A 10682-nucleotide genomic window follows, 5' to 3' on the forward strand; every position below is an offset into this window, starting at 1 on the left:
TCATAGATCAGAGGTGGATATCGGCGCTCAAGAGAGATCCCTAGTGTTCCTTCTCTGACACAACGTGGAGAGAGCGACAGAAGGGGAACATCTAATATTCGAGTTTGGGGGGGCTCTTATTTTGGAATTCAACATCAGAATGTCCTGAAACATTGTAGTTCACACCTTGAGAAGGTGTCCTCCCCATCTGAGGTGAAATTGGTGTGTGGAAGCTAGGACTTTTATTTTTATGATTTTCTGAATGTGTAAACAAAACATCTAATATTCGAGTTTGGGGGGCTCTTATTTTGGAATTCAACATCAGAATGTCCTGAAACATTGTAGTTCACACCTTGAGAAGGTGTCCTCCCCATCTGAGGTGAAATTGGTCTGTGGAAACTAGGACTTTTATTTTTATGATTTTCTGAATGTATGGACAAAAAAGGTAATATATAGAGTTTTTTGGGGGGGGGGCTCTTACTTTGTAATACAAGATTAGAATGTCCTGAAACATTGTAGTTCACACCTTGAGAAGGTGTCCTCCCCATCTGAGGTGAAATTGGTCTGTGGAAGCTAGGACTTTTATTTTTATGATTTTCTGAATGTGTAAACAAAACATCTAATATTCGAGTTTGGGGGGCTCTTATTTTGGAATTCAACATCAGAATATCCTGAAACATTGTAGTTCACACCTTGAGAAGGTGTCCTCCCCATCTGAGGTGAAATTGGTCTGTGGAAACTAGGACTTTTATTTTTATGATTTTCTGAATGTATGGACAAAAAAGGTAATATATGAGTTTTGGGGGGGCTCTTATTTTGGAAGAAAACATCAGAATGTCCTGAAACATTGTAGTTCACACTTTGAGAAGGTGTCCTCCCCACCTGAGGTAAAATTGGTCTGTGGAAGCTAGGACTTTTATTTTTATGATTTTCTGAATGTGTACACAAAACATCTAATATTCGAGTTTTGGGGGCTCTTATTTTGGAATTCAACATCAGAATGTCCTGAAACATTGTAGTTCACACCTTGAGAAGGTGTCCTCCCCATCTGAGGTGAAATTGGTCTGTGGAAACTAGGACTTTTATTTTTATGATTTTCTGAATGTATGGACAAAAAGGTAATATATAGAGTTTTGGGGGGCTCTTATTTTGTAATACAAGACTAGAATGTCCTGAAACATTGTAGTTCACACCTTGATAAGGTGTCCTCCCCATCTGAGGTGAAATTGGTCTGTGGAAGCTAGGACTTTTATTTTTATGATTTTCTGAATGTGTAAACAAAACATCTAATATACGAGTTTGGGGGCTCTTATTTTGGAATTCAACATCAGAATGTCCTGAAACATTGTAGTTCACACCTTGAGAAGGTGTCCTCCCCATCTGAGGTGAAATTGGTCTGTGGAAACTAGGACTTTTATTTTTATGATTTTCTGAATGTATGGACAAAACAGGTAATATATGAGTTTTGGGGGCTCTTATTTTGGAATTCAACATCAGCATGTCCTGAAACATTGTAGTTCACACCTTGAGAAGGTGTCCTCCCCATCTGAGGTGAAATTGGTCTGTGCAAACTAGGACTTTTATTTTTATGATTTTCTGAATGTATGGACAAAAAAAGGTAATATATGAGTTTTGGGGGGCTCTTATTTTGGAATTCAACATCAGAATGTCCTGAAACATTGTAGTTCACACCTTGAGAAGGTGTCCTCCCCATCAGAGGTGAAATTGGTCTGTGGAAGCTAGGACTTTTATTTTTATGATTTTCTGAATGTATGGACAAAAAAGGTAATATATGAGTTTTGGGGGCTCTTATTTTGGAATTCAACATCAGAATGTCCTGAAACATTGTAGTTCACACTTTGAGAAGGTGTCCTCCCCATCTGAGGTGAAATTGGTCTGTGGAAGCTAGGACTTTTATTTTTATGATTTTCTGAATGTGTAAACAAAACATCTAATATTCGAGTTTGGGGGGCTCTTATTTTGGAATTCAACATCAGAATGTCCTGAAACATTGTAGTACACACCTTGAGAAGATGTCCTCCCCATCTGAGGTGAAATTGGTCTGTGGAAGCTAGGACTTTTATTTTTATGATTTTCTGAATGTGTAAACAAAACATCTAATATATAAGTTTGGGGGCTCTTATTTTGGAATTCAACATCAGAATGTCCTGAAACATTGTAGTTCACACCTTGAGAAGGTGTCCTCCCCATCTGAGGTGAAATTGGTCTGTGGAAGCTAGGACTTTTATTTTTATGATTTTCTGAATGTATGGACAAAAAAGGTAATATATAGAGTTTTGGAGGGGGGCTCTTATTTTGTAATACAAGACTAGAATGTCCTGAAACATTGTAGTTCACACCTTGATAAGGTGTCCTCCCCATCTGAGGTGAAATTGGTCTGTGGAAGCTAGGACTTTTATTTTTATGATTTTCTGAATGTGTAAACAAAACATCTAATATACGAGTTTGGGGGCTCTTATTTTGGAATTCAACATCAGAATGTCCTGAAACATTGTAGTTCACACCTTGAGAAGGTGTCCTCCCCATCTGAGGTGAAATTGGTCTGTGGAAACTAGGACTTTTATTTTTATGATTTTCTGAATGTATGGACAAAACATCTAATATTCGAGATTTGGGGGCTCTTATTTTGTAATTCAACATCAGAATGTCCTGAAACATTGTAGTTCACACCTTGAGAAGGTGTCCTCCCCATCTGAGGTGAAATTGGTCTGTGGAAGCTAGGACTTTTATTTTTATGATTTTCTGAATGTATGGACAAAAAAAGGTAATATATGAGTTTTGGGGGGCTCTTATTTTGGAATTCAACATCAGAATGTCCTGAAACATTGTAGTTCACACCTTGAGAAGGTGTCCTCCCCATCTGAGGTGAAATTGGTCTGTGGAAGCTAGGACTTTTATTTTTATGATTTTCTGAATGTATGGACAAAAAAAGGTAATATATGAGATTTGGGGGGCTCTTATTTTGGAATTCAACATCAGAATGTCCTGAAACATTGTAGTTCACACTTTGAGAAGGTGTCCTCCCCATCTGAGGTGAAATTGGTCTGTGGAAGCTAGGACTTTTATTTTTATGATTTTCTGAATGTGTAAACAAAACATCTAATATTCGAGTTTGGGGGGCTCTTATTTTGGAATTCAACATCAGAATGTCCTGAAACATTGTAGTTCACACCTTGAGAAGGTGTCCTCCCCATCTGAGGTGAAATTGGTCTGTGGAAACTAGGACTTTTATTTTTATGATTTTCTGAATGTATGGACAAAAAGGTAATATATGAGTTTTGGGGGGCTCTTATTTTGGAAGACAACATCAGAATGTCCTGAAACATTGTAGTTCACACCTTGAGAGGGTGTCCTCCCCACCTGAGGTAAAATTGGTCTGTGGAAGCTAGGACTTTTATTTTTATGATTTTCTGAATGTGTACACAAAACATCTAATATGTAAGATTTGGGGGCTCTTATTATGGAATTCAACATCAGAATGTCCTGAAACATTGTAGTTCACACCTTGAGAAGGTGTCCTCCCCATCTGAGGTGAAATTGGTCTGTGGAATCTAGGACTTTTATTTTTATGATTTTCTGAATGTGTACACAAAACATCTAATATGTAAGATTTGGGGGGCTCTTATTTTGGAATTCAACATCAGAATGTCCTGAAACATTGTAGTTCACACCTTGAGAAGGTGTCCTCCCCATCTGAGGTGAAATTGGTCTGTGGAAACTAGGACTTTTATTTTTATGATTTTCTGAATGTATGGACAAAAAAGGTAATATATGAGTTTTGGGGGGCTCTTATTTTGGAATACAACATCAGCATGTCCTGAAACATTGTAGTTCACACCTTGAGAAGGTGTCCTCCCCATCTGAGGTGAAATTGGTCTGTGCAAACTAGGACTTTTATTTTTATGATTTTCTGAATGTATGGACAAAAAAAGGTAATATATGAGTTTTGGGGGGGGCTCTTATTTTGGAATACAACATCAGAATGTCCTGAAACATTGTAGTTCACACCTTGAGAAGGTGTCCTCCCCATCTGAGGTGAAATTGGTCTGTGGAAGCTAGGACTTTTAATTTTATGATTTTCTGAATGTGTACACAAAACATCTAATATGTAAGATTTGGGGGGCTCTTATTTTGGAATTCAACATCAGAATGTCCTGAAACATTGTAGTTCACACCTTGAGAAGGTGTCCTCCCCATCTGAGGTGAAATTGGTCTGTGGAAACTAGGACTTTTATTTTTATGATTTTCTGAATGTATGGACAAAAAAGGTAATATATAGAGTTTTGGGGGGCTCTTATTTTGTAATACAAGATTAGAATGTCCTGAAACATTGTAGTTCACACCTTGAGAAGGTGTCCTCCCCATCTGAGGTGAAATTGGTCTGTGGAAGCTAGGACTTTTATTTTTATGATTTTCTGAATGTGTAAACAAAACATCTAATATTCGAGTTTGGGGGGCTCTTATTTTGGAATTCAACATCAGAATGTCCTGAAACATTGTAGTTCACACCTTGAGAAGGTGTCCTCCCCATCTGAGGTGAAACTGGTCTGTTGAAACTAGGACTTTTATTTTTATGATTTTCTGAATGTATGGACAAAACATCTAATATTCGAGATTTGGGGGCTCTTATTTTGGAATTAAACATCAGAATGTCCTGAAACATTGTAGTTCACACCTTGAGAAGGTGTCCTCCCCATCTGAGGTGAAATTGGTCTGTGGAAACTAGGACTTTTATTTTTATGATTTTCTGAATGTATGGACAAAACATCTAATATTCGAGTTTTGGGGGCTCTTATTTTGGAATTCAACATCAGAATGTCCTGAAACATTGCAGTTCACACCTTGAGAAGGTGTCCTCCCCATCTGAGGTGAAATTGGTCTGTGGAAGCTAGGACTTTTATTTTTATGATTTTCTGAATGTGTAAACAAAACATCTAATATATAAGTTTGGGGGCTCTTATTTTGGAATTCAACATCAGAATGTCCTGAAACATTGTAGTTCACACCTTGAGAAGGTGTCCTCCCCATCTGAGGTGAAATTGGTCTGTGGAAGCTAGGACTTTTATTTTTATGATTTTCTGAATGTATGGACAAAAAAGGTAATATATGAGATTTGGGGGGCTCTTATTTTGGAATTCAACATCAGAATGTCCTGAAACATTGTAGTTCATGCCTTGAGAAGGTGTCCTCCCCATCTGAGGTGAAATTGGTCTGTGGAAGCTAGGACTTTTATTTTTATGATTTTCTGAATGTGTACACAAAACATCTAATATGTAAGATTTGGGGGCTCTTATTTTGGAATTCAACATCAGAATGTCCTGAAACATTGTAGTTCACACCTTGAGAAGGTGTCCTCCCCATCTGAGGTGAAATTGGTCTGTGGAAACTAGGACTTTTATTTTTATGATTTTCTGAATGTATGGACAAAAAAGGTAATATATGAGTATTGGGGGGCTCTTATTTTGGAATTCAACATCAGAATGTCCTGAAACATTGTAGTTCACACCTTGAGAAGGTGTCCTCTCCATCTGAGGTGAAATTGGTCTGTGGAATCTAGGACTTTTATATTTATGATTTTCTGAATGTATGGACAAAAAAGGTAATATATGAGTTTTGGGGGGCTCTTATTTTGGAATTCAACATCAGAATGTCCTGAAACATTGTAGTTCACACCTTGAGAAGGTGTCCTCTCCATCTGAGGTGAAATTGGTCTGTGGAAACTAGGACTTTTATTTTTATGATTTTCTGAATGTATGGACAAAACATCTAATATTTGAGTTTGGGGGGCTCTTATTTTGGAATTCAACATCAGAATGTCCTGAAACATTGTAGTTCACACCTTGAGAAGGTGTCCTCCCCACCTGAGGTGAAATTGGTCTGTGGAAACTAGGACTTTTATTTTTATGATTTTCTGAATGTGTAAACAAAACATCTAATATATAAGTTTGGGGGGCTCTTATTTTGGAATTCAACATCAGAATGTCCTGAAACATTGTAGTTCACACCTTGAGAAGGTGTCCTCCCCATCTGAGGTGAAATTGGTCTGTGGAAGCTAGGACTTTTATTTTTATGATTTTCTGAATGTATGGACAAAAAAGGTAATATATGAGTTTTGGGGGGCTCTTATTTTGGAATTCAACATCAGAATGTCCTGAAACATTGTAGTTCACACCTTGAGAAGGTGTCCTCCCCATCTGAGGTGAAATTGGTCTGTGGAAGCTAGGACTTTTATTTTTATGATTTTCTGAATGTGTAAACAAAACATCTAATATTCGAGTTTGGGGGGCTCTTATTTTGGAATTCAACAACAGAATGTCCTGAAACATTGTAGTTCACACCTTGAGAAGGTGTCCTCCCCATCTGAGGTGAAATTGGTCTGTGGAATCTAGGACTTTTATTTTTATGATTTTCTGAATGTGTACACAAAACATCTAATATGTAAGATTTGGGGGGCTCTTATTTTGGAATTCAACATCAGAATGTCCTGAAACATTATAGTTCACACCTTGAGAATGTGTCCTCCCCATCTGAGGTGAAATTGGTCTGTGGAAACTAGGACTTTTATTTTTATGATTTTCTGAATGTATGGACAAAAAGGTAATATATGAGTTTTGGGGGGCTCTTATTTTGGAATTCAACATCAGAATGTCCTGAAACATTGTAGTTCACACCTTGAGAAGGTGTCCTCCCCATCTGAGGTGAAATTGGTCTGTGGAAGCTAGGACTTTTATTTTTATGATTTTCTGAATGTGTAAACAAAACATCTAATATTCGAGTTTGGGGGGCTCTTATTTTGGAATTCAACATCAGAATGTCCTGAAACATTGTAGTTCACACCTTGAGAAGGTGTCCTCCCCATCTGAGGTGAAATTGGTCTGTGGAAACTAGGACTTTTATTTTTATGATTTTCTGAATGTATGGACAAAAAAGGTAATATATGAGTTTTGGGGGGGCTCTTATTTTGGAAGACAACATCAGAATGTCCTGAAACATTGTAGTTCACACTTTGAGAAGATGTCCTCCCCACCTGAGGTAAATTTGGTCTGTGGAAGCTAGGACTTTTATTTTTATGATTTTCTGAATGTGTACACAAAACATCTAATATGTAAGATTTGGGGGGCTCTTATTTTGGAATTAAACATCAGAATGTCCTGAAACATTGTAGTTCACACCTTGAGAAGGTGTCCTCCCCATCTGAGGTGAAATTGGTCTGTTGAAACTAGGACTTTTATTTTTATGATTTTCTGAATGTATGGACAAAACATCTAATATTCGAGATTTGGGGGCTCTTATTTTGGAATTCAACATCAGAATGTCCTGAAACATTATAGTTCACACCTTGAGAAGGTGTCCTCTCCATCTGAGGTGAAATTGGTCTGTGGAAACTAGGACTTTTATTTTTATGATTTTCTGAATGTATGGACAAAACATCTAATATTCGAGTTTTGGGGGCTCTTATTTTGGAATTCAACATCAGAATGTCCTGAAACATTGTAGTTCACACCTTGAGAAGGTGTCCTCCCCATCTGAGGTGAAATTGGTCTGTGGAAGCTAGGACTTTTATTTTTATGATTTTCTGAATGTGTAAACAAAACATCTAATATATAAGTTTGGGGGCTCTTATTTTGGAATTCAACATCAGAATGTCCTGAAACATTGTAGTTCACACCTTGAGAAGGTGTCCTCCCCATCTGAGGTGAAATTGGTCTGTGGAAGCTAGGACTTTTATTTTTATGATTTTCTGAATGTATGGACAAAAAAGGTAATATATGAGTTTTGGGGGCTCTTATTTTGGAATTCAACATCAGAATGTCCTGAAACATTGTAGTTCACACCTTGAGAAGGTGTCCTCCCCATCTGAGGTGAAATTGGTCTGTGGAAGCTAGGACTTTTATTTTTATGATTTTCTGAATGTGTAAACAAAACATCTAATATTCGAGTTTGGGGGCTCTTATTTTGGAATTCAACATCAGAATGTCCTGAAAAATTGTAGTTCACACCTTGAGAAGGTGTCCTCCCCATCTGAGGTGAAATTGGTCTGTGGAAGCTAGGACTTTTATTTTTATGATTTTCTGAATGTATGGACAAAAAAGGTAATATATGAGATTTGGGGGGCTCTTATTTTGGAATTCAACATCAGAATGTCCTGAAACATTGTAGTTCACACCTTGAGAAGGTGTCCTCCCCATCTGAGGTGAAATTGGTCTGTGGAAGCTAGGACTTTTATTTTTATGATTTTCTGAATGTGTAAACAAAACATCTAATATTCGAGTTTGGGGGGCTCTTATTTTGGAATTCAACATCAGAATGTCCTGAAACATTGTAGTTCACACCTTGAGAAGGTGTCCTCCCCATCTGAGGTGAAATTGGTCTGTGGAATCTAGGACTTTTATTTTTATGATTTTCTGAATGTGTACACAAAACATCTAATATGTAAGATTTGGGGGCTCTTATTTTGGAATTCAACATCAGAATGTCCTGAAACATTATAGTTCACACCTTGAGAAGGTGTCCTCCCCATCTGAGGTGAAATTGGTCTGTGGAAACTAGGACTTTTATTTTTATGATTTTCTGAATGTATGGACAAAAAAGGTAATATATGAGTTTTGGGGGGGCTCTTATTTTGGAAGACAACATCAGAATGTCCTGAAACATTGTAGTTCACACCTTGAGAAGGTGTCCTCCCCACCCGAGGTAAAATTGGTCTGTGGAATCTAGGACTTTTATTTTTATGATTTTCTGAATGTGTACACAAAACATCTAATATGTAAGATTTGGGGGGCTCTTATTTTGGAATTCAACATCAGAATGTCCTGAAACATTGTAGTTCACACATTGAGAAGGTGTCCTCCCCACCTGAGGTGAAATTGGTCTGTGGAAACTAGGACTTTTATTTTTATGATTTTCTGAATGTGTAAACAAAACATCTAATATTCGAGTTTGGGGGCTCTTATTTTGGAATTCAACATCAGAATGTCCTGAAACATTGTAGTTCACACCTTGAGAAGGTGTCCTCCCCATCTGAGGTGAAATTGGTCTGTGGAAACTAGGACTTTTATTTTTATGATTTTCTGAATGTATGGACAAAAAAGGTAATATATGAGTTTTGGGGGGCTCTTATTTTGGAATACAACATCAGAATGTCCTGAAACATTGTAGTTCACACCTTGAGAAGGTGTCCTCCCCATCTGAGGTGAAATTGGTCTGTGGAAACTAGGACTTTTATTTTTATGATTTTCTGAATGTATGGACAAAAAAGGTAATATATGAGTTTTGGGGGGCTCTTATTTTGGAATACAACATCAGAATGTCCTGAAACATTGTAGTTCACACCTTGAGAAGGTGTCCTCCCCATCTGAGGTGAAATTGGTCTGTGGAAGCTAGGACTTTTATTTTTATGATTTTCTGAATGTATGGACAAAAAAGGTAATATATGAGTTTTGGGGGCTCTTATTTTGGAATACAACATCAGAATGTCCTGAAACATTGTAGTTCACACCTTGAGAAGGTGTCCTCCCCATCTGAGGTGAAATTGGTCTGTGGAAGCTAGGACTTTTATTTTTATGATTTTCTGAATGTATGGACAAAAAAGGTAATATATGAGTTTTGGGGGGCTCTTATTTTGGAATTCAACATCAGAATGTCCTGAAACATTGTAGTTCACACCTTGAGAAGGTGTCCTCCCCATCTGAGGTGAAATTGGTCTGTGGAAGCTAGGATTTTTATTTTTATGATTTTCTGAATGTGTAAACAAAACATCTAATATTCGAGTTTGGGGGCTCTTATTTTGGAATTCAACATCAGAATGTCCTGAAACATTGTAGTTCACACCTTGAGAAGGTGTCCTCCCCATCTGAGGTGAAATTGGTCTGTGGAATCTAGGACTTTTATTTTTATGATTTTCTGAATGTGTACACAAAACATCTAATATGTAAGATTTGGGGGGCTCTTATTTTGGAATTCAACATCAGAATGTCCTGAAACATTATAGTTCACACCTTGAGAAGGTGTCCTCCCCATCTGAGGTGAAATTGGTCTGTGGAAACTAGGACTTTTATTTTTATGATTTTCTGAATGTATGGACAAAAAAGGTAATATATGAGTTTTGGGGGGGCTCTTATTTTGGAAGACAACATCAGAATGTCCTGAAACATTGTAGTTCACACCTTGAGAAGGTGTCCTCCCCACCTGAGGTGAAATTGGTCTGTGGAAGCTAGGACTTTTATTTTTATGATTTTCTGAATGTGTACACAAAACATCTAATATGTAAGATTTGGGGGGCTCTTATTTTGTAATTCAACATCAGAATGTCCTGAAACATTGTAGTTCACACCTTGAGAAGGTGTCCTCCCCACCTGAGGTGAAATTGGTCTGTGGAAACTAGGACTTTTATTTTTATGATTTTCTGAATGTGTAAACAAAACATCTAATATTCGAGTTTGGGGGGCTCTTATTTTGGAATTCAACATCAGAATGTCCTGAAACATTGTAGTTCACACCTTGAGAAGGTGTCCTCCCCATCTGAGGTGAAATTGGTCTGTGGAAACTAGGACTTTTATTTTTATGATTTTCTGAATGTATGGACAAAAAAGGTAATATATGAGTTTTTGGGGGGCTCTTATTTTGGAAGACAACATCAGAATGTCCAGAAACATTGTAGTTCACACCTTGAGAATGTGTCC

The 10682-nt window shown here is 37.4% G+C and overlaps 1 long non-coding RNA gene across 8 annotated transcripts; it reads left to right on the forward strand.

Annotated features, from left to right (window-relative positions):
- The first annotated feature begins 5447 nt into the window (after positions 1-5447).
- LOC127660980 (uncharacterized) lies at positions 5448-10369 on the forward strand. Of its 8 annotated transcripts, none has more exons than XR_007972707.1 (3): positions 5448-5533; positions 6699-6775; positions 10272-10369. It is a non-coding gene; the product is annotated as an uncharacterized LOC127660980 (long non-coding RNA). The 8 variants fall into 8 exon arrangements; XR_007972708.1 differs by lacking the exon at positions 6699-6775 and adding an exon at positions 8195-8271; XR_007972711.1 differs by lacking the exon at positions 6699-6775 and adding an exon at positions 6200-6276 and having other exon boundaries at positions 5450-5533.
- Positions 10370-10682: the final 313 nt, after the last annotated feature.

This window comes from Xyrauchen texanus, chromosome 20 (genome assembly GCF_025860055.1).
Source record: "Xyrauchen texanus isolate HMW12.3.18 chromosome 20, RBS_HiC_50CHRs, whole genome shotgun sequence".
Taxonomy (NCBI): Eukaryota; Metazoa; Chordata; class Actinopteri; order Cypriniformes; family Catostomidae; genus Xyrauchen; species Xyrauchen texanus.